At 38.5% G+C, this 13,835-nt stretch overlaps 1 protein-coding gene and 1 non-coding gene across 4 annotated transcripts in view; both read left to right on the top strand.

Annotated features, from left to right (window-relative positions):
- The window catches only part of GPATCH2 (G-patch domain containing 2), a 139,663-nt gene that overhangs the window by 43,603 nt on the left and 82,225 nt on the right, over window positions 1–13,835 (top strand). The window lies entirely within an intron of this gene.
- Window positions 9,883–10,001, top strand: LOC120619341 (5S ribosomal RNA). The gene has a single exon (XR_005657487.1). It is a non-coding gene; the product is annotated as a 5S ribosomal RNA (ribosomal RNA).

The following is a 13,835-nucleotide window of genomic DNA, read 5'->3' as shown; positions in this document are numbered from 1 at the left end:
AAAATATGAACAAATTAAAAAAACTTTTATTTAATCTTTCCAAGGGTTTTGTGGTTTTTTAATTTATAGACAGGTGCAAATTTCTATTAAATCTTTGCCAAGCTGTTGAATATATACTTGTGTAAAATGGTACCTTATGTGAAAATATCTGTGCCTTATCCAGCTAGCAAACATATTATAATTTGCATTTTCTCAGGCATGATATTACCAGCTGATAATCTACTTTCACACTTCTGTTTTAGAATTTTACGGGACTTTGTGCAGCATAAGACAAAACAGTGCGAGGAAAGCGAACCGATCACCAGCGCTTGCCACATATTCAGTCATCTGCTTAATCCTTCTCCTCTTCACATTGTCAATACCCATCTAATTCCACTTTAACAACAGTAATTGGCTGATGGAGTAGAAGATATAGATTTGTTTTCTTGATGACTCCTTGACTTTTTTCCCTCTGGTAATACTAATAGAATTCCAAATCCGTCCTGGTGTGATCATGTCACGAGTAGGTCAACAATCGTGTCAAGGTCCTATTGGGAACCTCATAGCCAACATCTTAATTCAGACTTAGCTATCTCTGTCACTCGTGTGTGCAATTGTAAGCAATTTTTTCAAGTCTCAACTCTCTATGACAACAGAATGCATTTAGTTCAAAGGAGGGGAGTTCTGCATCTGATTTAGGTTGGCTGGCTACAATCAAGTGAACAGAGTATTCTAAAAATACGGGAACCCCATTTGTACGGGTAATTTTAAAAAGGAAAAAGGAAAGGTTTCCTTTCTAAAGTGATATAGGTTGAACAAAAATAGGAAAACTCCTACCCATTTTCTTTTGGCAATTAGTATTTTATACTATATAATTTGTAGTAATAAAACATGAGTGGTTTAGCAGCATTAAGTTCTAGGAAAGTATACTTTTGCTTTAAATGGATTATTACATTATTACCATACTCTGTCATTACTGTTCCAGTTTTATTTCATCACTTGTGACAGGAACAATATGTATTCATAATAAGAAAATGCTTTTTTAAATTATTAAGCTGCTTTTATTTGAAGGGATAGGAGATAGGTAATGCAGGCAAAAAGCATTCCAAATATTGAAGTATGTATAAATGTGTGTATATGTGCATACGTGTCTGCGTACTCATCTGTGTATAGATGTATGCCTTTTATATATTTCCATTTTCTCAGCTCGTAACGTTGACTGATAAACATATTCCTCTCAACTGTATGATTATCTGTACATAAAAAGACCCACTGCACTCACTGTTTTGGATAGTAATAGATGATAATAAGCTGAAGCTAATTAGCTTTGGCTTTTTTAAATTGGAATTTTGAAAAAACATAAATAGGAACAATGGGTTAAGAGATAGAAGCTGTTGGCTTTTAAGATGCATAGAAATGGATTTCTGTAGAGACTGAGAGAAAGGAAAGGCGATCTGATCATTCTAAATTTCTTTGAAATTTTGCATTATGTAATTAGTTCAAATATTCTTTTATTAAAATGTAGAGCAGATCTTTGAGCTGATTTCTGTTTGTTTGTTTATTTGTTTGTTTGTTATCCTCCAAGCACAGAGATAGTACACATCCAGGAGCAAGGCTTTATTATCATACTAATAGGTTTCTGGTGCTTCCATTTATTTGTTGGGAAGGCCAAAGCAATCAAATTGGAAGCACATAAAGAATCAGTAACAGTTTTCTCATGTCATGATGTATTGATCTTTTACATCAGTTGTATTTTAAATCTGAGCCATCTAGAATTTTGCCCAGTAAATCCAAATTTTATTTTGTTTAAATAAGCTTACTTAGTTTTGGCTTTTTCCTAATGACATCTGATTATTTTGTTACAGCAAAATTGATAAAAACCTAGATAATTGGTTCCCTTTATAAAGTAATGATGAAACGTGCTAATTTTTGAGAGGATTTTAATGACACTCTCATGGTTGTGTCATGTGCTTATGATAACTAACAGTCACAATCTTTTCCTGAGCTGGGGAAAAGAAAAACAGAAAAACCCAGCACTCTGTAATGGAAAGCACGGTAGATCACGGGTCAGATCTGAGGTCTAATGCCAGCTTTGCAAAAATCTAGCACTGTGACTTTGGGCAAGACATTTAAGCATTTTATGTGTTTGTTTCATCATCTGTAAGGATCAGGAAGCCTTAAGAACTTAAAAAATAACTGTAAATGTTATGATTCTAGGTGCAAAAGTCACCTCAGGCCCAATCACTCCGCAGACCTAGAAAAAAATACATAATTCCCAGATTCCCAAACCTGTGTGTAAATCTGAAGAATTAAAAGGGAAATAATAATGATCTTTTACATTTCAAGTATGAGTATATGATATTGAATTTTATGTTTTCCTTTTCTTTGAATTACTTGAATTTTGCTTTTCTTAATAGCTTACTAGATAAGCATGCTCTTTGGAGCCACAAAGACCTGACTCAAATCCTGGTTGGACCTGTCACTTCTGGACTGAGTGATTTTGGACAGTTTACTTAACTTTTCTATATCTGCATTTCCGCTTTTGCAGGTAGTGATAGTAACGTTTACTTGAAAAGGTTTATGGGAGAAGGGAGGTTGCATGAATAGAACAGAAGTAATATACTTAGCAACGTGACTGTCTCGTAATAAGTGTTCAGAAATGTTGTGTTCCCCGCCCCCGCCACCGCCGTCTCTCCTTTCAGGTCTGCCTTTACTCCCCGTATTGGTTTTGTCTCTCTTTCATACATTACAAGCCAGCTCTCTATAGGCAGGTAAACCATCCAGAAACTAAACGCAGTCACTGAATGTCATTCTACATCGGGGGCATCAGTGGAAGGGCCCTTCCGGGACCGAGACCAGCCTTGGGGCGCTGCGGGTTCTCAGGCAGCTCTGTCAGCTCCAGGCTCTCCCTGGGCTGTTATGGGTTTCTTGGTTTCAGTCTAAATTTCCATGGCAGCTGCTGGGGCAAGCTCTGGGGTGAGGCTTGGGAAAATGAGCGCCATTGAGAAAATAAGACCGTTGTAACTGAATACATAAAAATGCTAAAAAGGCACAGTTTGTACCACTACCCTTCAAACGACTTTTTCTTGGTCACTGTATTTCTCTTATTTGTCCATTTTCTAAGCATTTAAGAAACCCTCTAAGAAGTAATATTTTAGTGTTGTATATGTCAGCACATAATCAGTATTTGTCTAATACCCCGGCAGTGGTCCCTGTCCTGTATTTGTGTCAAGACAGCACACGCTTAAAAATCATCTCTTCAGGTATCATTTTTGCAAGAAGCAAATCATTCTCGTGTTCTCTGCAAAATAATTAAGTAAACATATTTAGCTAAGTCATTAATTGAGCTTTGCCTATACTTGCGCTGTGAGCATTAGAATCAGGCCGTTACCATTATTTGAACATATTTCTGTAATATAATTAACAGCCAGGATAGGTTGATTCTAAAAAGGACATCTAGCAGTTTTGACACTGAGAATTAATTATAAGAGAGAAGACAGATTTGTGCTCCGACCGGAATTAACGAGCAGTTCAAAACATAAGCAGTCACCTTGGCCTCTTGCGACAAAAAACGATACCCCTTTTCTTAACATCTAGCTTGCAAAGTTGATTTAGACAACTCATCTGCTTGTCAGCTCTGTTTTTTTCCCCTGTTTAATTAAATTTAGAAAATAGTTCTTGCTTTTCTTTGACCACTCCAAAGTTCATGTTTCTTGAATTAAAAAAAAAAAAAAAATCACATTTTATGTGTGTTAGTGTTTAAATGGTTCAGATACTTATCAGAGGTCATTCATTCTAGGAGGAAGGGGATGACATTCAACCTAACACTTCTTCCCAATTTTAAAGAATATCTCTTTAATTAAGGAGCTGAAAACTGTATTAGACGTTTGCAAGGAACCGCTCACATAAATGCTGGCACTGTATTTTGCTGATTTTTTCCCCAAGTGAGCACAATTATTTTAATGCTTTTAATGCAGGTTTTCTCATTTCGCAACCACAAAGACCCTCTTCAAATATCCTACACCGGTTCATCCAAGAAACACTGCGATAGTGGGGTTAATTTTGAGCTCACAAAGAGCTTTTGGAGGGTACAGAGAGGACATCTGTTGGATAAGCTTCCCATGCGATGAGAATGATAACAGATCTGCCACTTGTGCAAAAGACAAGTAATCTTTAACAGCATTTGACTTTAAAAAGTGTCATTTTGTTTGTTTAAAAAGCATATTTCAGAAGAGCGGGCTATGAACTTTCCCGTCAGGCTGCCTTTCTTCTTGTGCTTCTCATGTTTTGGGTCTCGGGATATCTGGATTTTGTTTAACTGTATTGTAAGTCGGTACAACGTTGCATTTCAAGCGTGTTTTTATAGAGATGCTTCAACATTCTGTTTGCGAAGCCCGCTTCTTACTTTTTCACTCTTACCCGTCCCCTCCCGCAGAGAAGTAGCTCTCCTCCCCTGTGTGGTCAGGATTGTACTGAGTTGCATGGCAGGCCACATCCAGGTCCCAACAAGTGGCCTCATCTCAGACAGATTAAATCAGAACCTCCGGAGGTGGACCCCAGACACTGGGATTTTGAAAGAGTTTCGGGTGATTTTAATGGGCAGCCAGGGTCAGAGAACTGTTGAAGAAAGATCCAGAAAGACCTGTGATTGAATCCTGGTTCTTTGCTTTGGGACCTTGGGCCAGTTATTTTCGTGTGTAATAAGATCCTGTTTTTTCACGGGGGTCGTCGTGTAGATTAAGGGATGGTGGAACACCTGGCATAACCGTTGCTCAGCAAACGCAAGGTGCTCATGAAGCCTGGAATATAAGTAATGTGTTTTTAGGCTGAAGTTGTTCTTGATCACATTACATACGTCCTTTATGTCCAGACTTTATAAAGTTCCATTTTTGCTTTGTTTTTTTTCCTTCCTTATGATGAGCTGAAATCTGGCATCCCAATGTAAGTGGTTAGCGTTCTATTCTCTGGGATGACACAGAATAAATTGGATTTTTCTTTTTCGCCAGACCTAAATTTAGGTTCCAGTTCTTCTGCTAGTTCTCTGTGTTACCTCTCTGAGCCTCATTTTTTTTTTTTCACCTGTCAGATACATATGAAGATATTAGGCAAGGGAAAGGAATTAAGAGTTGCCTCATGATAGTCCCACAGATACTTGGACAGTTTTCTATCTTTTTCATACTAGATCGCCTCATTTCTGTCCAGCTAATTTTTCACATTTTTTCAAACGTCTTCACCTTTCCGATTGTTCACTTTTAAATGTGCTTGTATGTTAATGTCCTGACATACGGTACCCGAAGTAAAGTATTTGTAGCGGAAGGCTGAATGTCAGATTGTTAAGGTTTTCTTTTGAATCTCGATTCTGTCACCTAACGTGATCTTATGTCATTAATGTTTAAGAAGCGTACGATCTTTTTTTCGGTTCCAATACTTTGATAATTGCATCGATTAAACTGAAGGAGCCAAGAATGCCTGCCGTTGGAAATTTCTTGGTAGATTTATTTCAATCTATTAGGCAATTTTCTTTGCCTAAGGTTGCTTTGTTCTCTATAATGCCACCTAACTGAACTCTTGGCCAGCCATAGTTTACTCTCGTTGTTGCAAATATTCTTGTTAGATTCCCTTTCGAAGTTCTCACATACCATATTTCTACTATCTTCCTTTCAGGTTAGTAACCGTGTCAACAAAAGTGAATGCCATTTCTTAGTGAACCTGTGCTAGTTCCTAGTAATTATTATTTTTTCTTCTAGGTCTTGATAAACTCTGTGTTTAATAAGTGACACATAATTTTACCTTCATATGTCATCACTGTCTGGGTTATTAATTTGTAAGCCTCTTGACATTTGAGAGAAACAAAGAAAATGCAGTTCTAAGATTATATTTGAAATATCTGTGAATATCAGTATGAATTTAGAGATGTGAACTAGTTTAAAAACAGCGAATGTTCTCTCTTGTCTTGAAAGGAGAAGTGGCATTTGAGCTGGTGCAGGAAACACGGAGAAACACTGCTATCCCTTGCAAACACCCCGTCTGAGTTGTATTTTTTTATCTCATTTATTGCTCAAAATACCTTTATAAGGTAAATATTGTTACTCATCTATTTACCGATTAGAGTGACTCCTAGAGAGATTAAGTAATTTATTTCAAATCATATAACTGGCTAAACTTAAACGCAGATAGGCTTGGTTCCAGAGCTTATGTCCATCCTCTTATATAATCTCGGTCTCAGAGATCAGTATTTTTGTTTTGTTTTGTTTTTAGCTTTTTATTTATTTTCCCCATGCTACATAGTCCTTGTTTTCTTAACTTCATAACCTCATTACGTCATGCAGAGATTTCCATGATTTCCTATCTTTTTCCCCTTCTTTACACACATAGTAATGAGTCAGTATAACCGTAAGGACTAAGCATTTGTCTCACTCATGTGATTTTCCTGGCACAGAGTATGGTGAGCTGGACAGAGTATCTGTTACAATTGGTGCCGAGTGGTGGAGTATGACTCTTGGAATTGGACAGATCTTGGTTCCTTCCAGTGCTTGGGTCTGCGACTTATCAGCCAAATGGCCTCGGACAAAGTTTATAATGTGTATAAGCCTCTCTTTCCATATGTCTACAATGGGAATGATATCCCCTCTTAGGTTTGGCATGAAGATTAAATTAGATAGCCTATAATGAAGTATCTGGTACGTTTTTAGCAGAGTGTCTGACACAAGGCAGGTGCTCAATAAGTTATGCCTCCACTGAAAAAGCAAAAGGTGACACCGATTTTAGCAATCTTGTTTTCTTATCGCCTCATTAACCACTGGAAAACCAAAAGATTTAGGTCTTTTGATTGTCAAGAAAATCCCATTACCCTATATATCACTGATTGTTCTTATGTAAATATGGCTTTGGTATTTGGCTATGAAAATGCACATTGTTAGTTTTAAAAGCAGCTGTACCCCCTCTAAAGGCAGAGCCAAGTGCAGGCTTCCAGAGTCTTTTTTTGAGGTTAGTCTGAGACTATTACTTAATATTCTTTTAATTAATTAATTAATTTTTTCATTGAAGAAATGATTTAAATTCTTTCCCCCGTCTAGCTCCCCCTCCCCGCTCCCTCCTACCCTCTGGTAACCACTAGTCCATTGTCCGTGTCCATGAGTCTCTGTTTGTTTGTCCTGTTCATTTGTTAAAGCTTTTAGGTTTATATCCCACATTCATTAATTAATATTCTTTAGGTGACTAAGCTATAACTGCATCCCATTTCCCTGTCTTGTCCTCAGTGATACCTTATAAGATAGATACTTTGTCTAAAGTCATGCTAATAATAAATTAATTATAAAGTACAATTTCTATCCATTAGCCTGGCAACCATATAAACAAATAAAAAATAGGAAAGAATGTAAAAATGCAATGTTCTTAGTAAACTTTCACTGAGTCTTACCATGCCTTTTTTTTTTTTTTTCTACCAGCAGTGTAGAGAAGGAGGGTAGGAGGAGACTAGTTCCTCATCTCAAATAATCAGCTTTATGTTTTATTCTGGAATTTTGGTAGTCGATTAGACATGACCGTTTTTCGTCTCTAATATTCCACTGGTATTTTTTTTTTTTTTTAATTACTCAGTTTTGAAACTCAATCTCATTAGACAGTTTACTTCTCTAACACCTTCCTCTTCATGATTTGGAAAAGATTTTCCTCATTTATTTCTGAAATTATATCCAAAAATGCATCTACTACCACACGTTTTAACTTGTGTGAGCCCGGGTCGTGAACTGAGGAAATCGGGCATTCGTTTACAGCATCTTTAGTCCCTTGGACTTAAGCTGTCTCTCTCTCTCTCTCTCTCTCTCTCTCGTTCCTCCTAACCGTTTTGGTGTGTAGAGCACTTGTGGACAAGGTTAAAAGGGTTTGGTCTCAAATTCTACCTCCTTCTTATCATCTGTACCAACTCTCCAAGCACCTCTGTCTTTTCTGGTCTTTTTTCTTGTTTCCAGCATTGCCAAAAAGAGACTCCCATTCTTGCTTGCTTTTCATGTTTTTCACCGGCTCCAGTGCATTATGGGCTCTTGTTGCCCTTACGGTTTTATGATGAGCCTCTGTTGGCGTTTTCTGTTCGTTCTTGGTCTCATTCCATGTAGTGTATTCTTTGAAAGTCTGGGTTCATTCCGTCCATTATCTTAAGTATCGGCTTCCTAAAACTGCCCCTCCAACTTTCTTATTATTGAAATCATTCACCGTTTTTTATTTAGAATTTTGATTACAGTAGCATATCCTTTTTTTCAGATGAAGTTTTTTTCTAGTATTTTATCCAAATGAAACCTATTATTTAACTATTAGAAATGCGTATTCCAAAGCTTCTGACTAGTCTCCTATTAAATTATGACCACTGTTCTTCCTGTTGTCTTTCCGTCAAACAGTAAAGGCAGTGTTCTCCTCTTAGTTATCTGTACCATAGGCCTCTCTTCCTCTCATACTATTCTTGATTCATTGGTCAGTCTCACCGGATCTGTCTTCCAGTGTCCTCGGAGTCAGATGCCTTCTCGTCACATTCAATTTTACGTCGTCGTGCTAAGGCCACTTCACCTCTTTCCCGACATCAAAGCTGCCGGGTTCTCCTGCGGTCTGTTCTTAAAACAGGAGCTAGCGACCAATTCAGCTGAAGCCCGTCATGTCGCTCCTCTCCTCAAAACCTTCCAGTGGCTGCTTCTCTCAGTAGAACAAAAGCAAACGTCCCACCGTAGCTCGTAAGACAAGATCCTCCGTCAGCACTGTCCCCACAACTGCCCTAATCTCTCTGACCTCCTCCTACTTGTCTGTGTGCTCACGTCTCTCCAGTGACACTGGCCTCCTTGCCTGCGAGCTCCCAGCTTAGCTGTTCCCTCTGCTCGGAATGTTCTTCCGTGGTGCACACCCCGGCTCGCTCTCCCGCCTGTCTAAGGCATTCTGCGACTGTTTCCCAGCCAAAACTCTCTTGTCCGAGCACCCTCTGTCTCACTCCCTTGCTTTATGTTTTTCCATAGTACTAGCCTGAACTACCATCTGTGTGTGTGTATTGTGTCTCCTCTCACTAGAATATTGGCTCCACGAGGGCAGAGCTTCCTGGCTGTTTTGTTCACAACTATGTGCCCATGGCCTAGAACAGTACCTGACATGTAACAGACACACAGTTAATGTCTGCATGAACAAATAAATGAGTGAAGAATGCATGCTGTGTATAGGCCGTTTTGAATCCTGCATGTGTAAGCATGTGTTAATAACCATAGATTTTAATAGTTGCATAATATTCCATCGTGTGCATGTAAAATATTTCCTTTGTTTAGGTTCTCATTTTTACACTGTTGTGAATAAATGTTTAAATGAATATCTTTGTACATTAAAGGTTATCTCTTCTGAGACACACATACATAATTATTTTCTTAGAATAAGTTACTTCAACAGAATTTCATCTCTGAAGACTAGATATTCTTCAATATTTAAAACCAAAAGGCTTACACCAGTTTATTAGTGGTGTCTAAATAAATGTTTCATTAGCTAGTCCTCAGCATCACACATGGGCGTTTCTCCTTCATTATGTATGTTCATAAAGCAAATCATATTAAAGAAAATATTATTTGAGCTGAACCAGCTAAGGTAAGGTGCTTGTACCTCATACATTGTTACAGTGGCATTGTTTTAGTGGCTTTGTGATTTATCACAGATGATTAAAAAAATATATAATGTGCTGCATTAATGATAATGCCGATCATGAATTGGAAAAGAAAAACCAATGCTCAAGCAAGAGCTAGATATAGTCGAGAGCTGTATTTGCTGAGTGATGTTTAGATTTTGTAGATCTACACTCATAGTCATAAAATAAAAAATCTTTTAGTATTTTAACTAATTGCCTGAAAATAACTATGTTTTTGTGGGTCTAAAAGTAACCCTCTAGTCTACAATCATGCTACTCTGAACAAGCCCGATCCCATCTGATCTCGGAAGCTAAGCAGGGTCAGGCCTGGTTAGTACTTGGATGGGAGACCACCTAGGAAGACCAGGTGGTGTAGGCATAAAAAATAAAAAATAAGAGATTGTAAACTGACAACAAGGTCCTTGCAATCTGTGAGGTCAACCAACAGTTGCCTCGCCTAAAAATAAATAAATAAATAGATAGATAGATAGATAGATAGATAAATAAATAAACGAACAAACAGAACAAAATAAAAGTAATCCTCTAACCACATTTTTCCGTCAAAACAATTATTTTAATTCTATTTTAAAAGTTGTGATGTTTCTTAGGATTAAAACTTTTATGACAAAACAGTCTATCATATTTTAACTGTCCACTTTGTGTTAAAGGCAAAAATTATATATCAGTGTTTTAACTGCATATTTTAGGTGCATATTTCAGAGATCATTCATTCATCCTTTAAGCACTAATTTAAATATTACTTTTGGATACATGCATTTCTTGATCTTTTCCAAAGTGATCAGACGAGTTACATGAGTGATGAAGGAATGAAGCAAACAAAAGAATGAATATTGCCCCATACAGTCCACTAAGAACTGGACTGATGGACTAATTCTGCCTATACCGGATGCAATATCCCTTCATATCCTTTGCCCAAGTATTGATTTGTGTTTCCTGTGTATAACAAAGATGGCGATTCCTTGTCTGTAATACACGTATGTGTAATTTATTATTTCAGTACGCAAAATAGAGGTCTGCAGTGCTCATGCGCAGCCACTTTTAGAGCTAATGAGAGAACGTCTAAAGAATGAGCAGCTTACTCTCATCACAGCAGTCGAATGGATGTGCAATTAGTAAGGCCAAGTGAGCGCAAAAGGAAATTTTAACTTTTCCCTGTCTTTAGTCTGTATCTTTTCTCTGAATTGAATTGTTTGAGCCAAGGCAGTTAGTTAAGTATATAAAATCAATTTCTGTATCGAGAAGAAAGCTTAATTAATAAGAAACCTTTTGTAAGAACTAGCAAAACATTGGTTCTTTCATCTTCTTTCACGTAGCATCCCTATGACTAGAGATATGTCAAGTTTGACCACATAGAAAAGCATAGGACTCTATTTTTGATATGTCTTGTTTATAAGTTAACTTTCAAGCCTTAACTCTATTCATTAGCATAGTTAGGACAGTTAGTTACCTGAGAGTGTAGAGATATTGGTGAATTATCTTAATGGTTAAAGAAAAAAACAGAAAAAGAAAGCCTATATATCATGGACACTTATTTGCTAGTTTACAGTGTTACAGTAAGCATTTAGCAGTGAAACTGTGTGAAGTGTATGCATATGTATCTTTTTGTTCCTGATTCTTTGAGAGTATAAAATAATAATAGTTTTCCACAGATGTTTTGCTAATCACTATTGTGATAAATGACATTAAACTCCTGGAAAGTATTGTTTTTCTCTTCAGGAATTTCTTTAAATTTCAGGCCGAATAGTGACTATTTTGGAAAACTGAAATTCCCTTCTTTGGAATATTTCTGTACTCATTTATAACAGAGTTAAAAATTTTTTCTCTACTTACATTCCTTGTCTACAAATGCACTTGCCTTTATATACTTGAATATTTGAAGCTCAGCATTCTTTGCATAGGTTTGTCTTACCAGACTAAAGCGATGCTGGGGACCTGGGGTTCCTAAGACCTAGGGCCGCTTGTCTTGTCACCAGTGAGGAGCTCCATGTGTAAAAGCCTCAGATGATAAGCCCGTAGTCGAATGAGCATTACCTTTTAGAGTTGGCCTTAGATTTTAATGATAAGCCTGTTCATGCCCAGCCCCTAGTCCGTGTTTTCTGTGGCCATGACCCTTTTTAAACTCCTTTCACCACCACCCCCTGTTACTTTTAGGGGGACAGAATGGCTTTTAAATTCAAGCTAAGGAAAGGTTTACAGTGAAATGTGGAAAGGCAAGTACTTGAGGTTATAGGGTCCTCTGTTTAGGATGATATATATAAAAACCTAACATCTATAGCAGTACATTTTAAAAAAACGTTTGTTTCCTAAAATGTCTTGTGGACATGTAGTCATAACTTCATATGCGATTGTACCCAGGTGAGGACTTGGCTGATATTTGTGCGTTTCTTGATATTTTTCTTTACGAAAAGAGCAAACTCCTCCGATAGGGGGTTTCGCATCCTCGATTGTTCGGCACATTTTACACCAGGCGCACTACGGTACTGTCTGGCCGTAACCCAGGGAAAGTTGTAGGCGACACGGAAACACGCTTTACCAGAAGTCGCTGGAAGGTAAGTGTCGACTCGGGGACCTGACGCGCGGAGTCAAACCGAGCGCGCGCCGCGCTGGAGGAAACGAATGCGACGTTCACGCGGGGCAAGACAAATGGTGTTAAATGGGAAAACACACCGTGAATTGCAAATGGAGCTGAGTTAATTTGTTGCTACAGTCGCGTCTCCCCACTGTTAAATGAAGGCTGTGTAATTATCTTGCTGGCAGAGATAATGTCAAAACCTCATTTCTCCTTACATGCCTCGTTTTTACATGAGGGCTAATTGAGCTGCAAGGTGACAACTGATTATGTATGGCTATCCTTGGGTCCTCGTGCTCAGTTCTCAAAGAATGTTATCCTTGCTTTGAGTGAGCATTTTTATCAGACTTCGAGTGAGGTCTGACAGAAACTTTTTGAACTGTCTGAGTAATTTGCAGCATTCTTTTCTGTCTGTAAATTATTCTGGAATAAATTATCTTTTCTTATATGTAGTTTTAAAAAACTCATCTGACATGCTTACACACTTTAGTTAAAGGAGCTGGCAATACTAGTGTATTTTTTATCTCGTGGAACATGATAGTTATGTTCAGTTGAAACTTTTTTTTTTATTTCTGGAAATGTAGGCTTTTTTAGGTATTGGAAATAGGGGCAAAGTACTTTGTTCATCAAAGTCAATTGAATTGACATTCAGATTCCTCTCTTGTAGATATCCAGGACTGTTCTCACATTCCTGGAAGTCTTCTGTATCTCTCTGTCTCAGCGGGGCTTAGCAGAACAAAGCTGTTTGTTCACCTCGGCTCCAGTGTCATTAGCTGTGGCTCTGTCCCTGAGGTGGCCACATTTTATACAGTAAGCATTTCTGTTTATGAAAGGTCTGAAGGATCGAATGGTGTACCAGTTTTTGCGTTTGCTGGTGTTCCTGAATACGTGCTGGATGCAGTTCAGTATCTCAAGGAAAGGCTGACGGTGGCTGCGTAACTGCAGTTCACCTAAATGGGGGAGAATCCCTTAGCTTAGTATAACATCCAGGAAAGGGGGTTCGTGCTGAGATTATCAAGCAAGGGCAGGAGGAAAGGGGGCTGCTCTTACTGTGGGAGAGCCCAGGTTTGGCAATAAAGATCAGACAGGTGCGGACTCCGGAATCAGGAACAGTCTGGAGCTCAATAGAAACCCCGCAGCAGCTTATCGATTTCATCAGGGTCATTATCGATAATGGCAATAACAACAAAGGCTAATAACAGGACAAAAATAGTGTGTTGCCACGTATTTTATAGTACTTTATGTTTTCAAGGTTTACGACTAGAAAATAATAGAAGGAACAGATGAGCTTTGGTTTTTCATATGCCAAGCATCTCAGTCCATCTTGACGATAACCGTGCAAGGTAGATAATATCCGTCTTTAACAGATGAGAAACTGAAGCGCAGAGAGGTTAAGTAGCTTCTTCGGGATCACACTGCTAATGAGTGACCTGTCTGATAAGCAGACCCCGTGGTTCGGGTGTGGACGTCTGTCTCCAGCTCACTAAAGAGAAAACGGAAGCTCAGCGAGCCGAGCCGCTCGTCCCAGGTAAGACGGCGAGCCAGCGCGGGATGCGGCTCACGGGCCGAGCTCGGACGGCGGGCCAGCGCGGGATGCGGCTCACGGGCCGAGCTCGGACGGCG

The sequence above is a fragment of the Pteropus medius genome, unplaced genomic scaffold (assembly GCF_902729225.1).
Source record: "Pteropus medius unplaced genomic scaffold, Ma_sr-lr_union100, whole genome shotgun sequence".
Classification (NCBI taxonomy): domain Eukaryota; kingdom Metazoa; phylum Chordata; class Mammalia; order Chiroptera; family Pteropodidae; genus Pteropus; species Pteropus medius.
The sequence above is the reverse complement of the archived record's forward strand: the minus strand, read 5'-3'. Positions and strand labels throughout refer to the sequence as shown.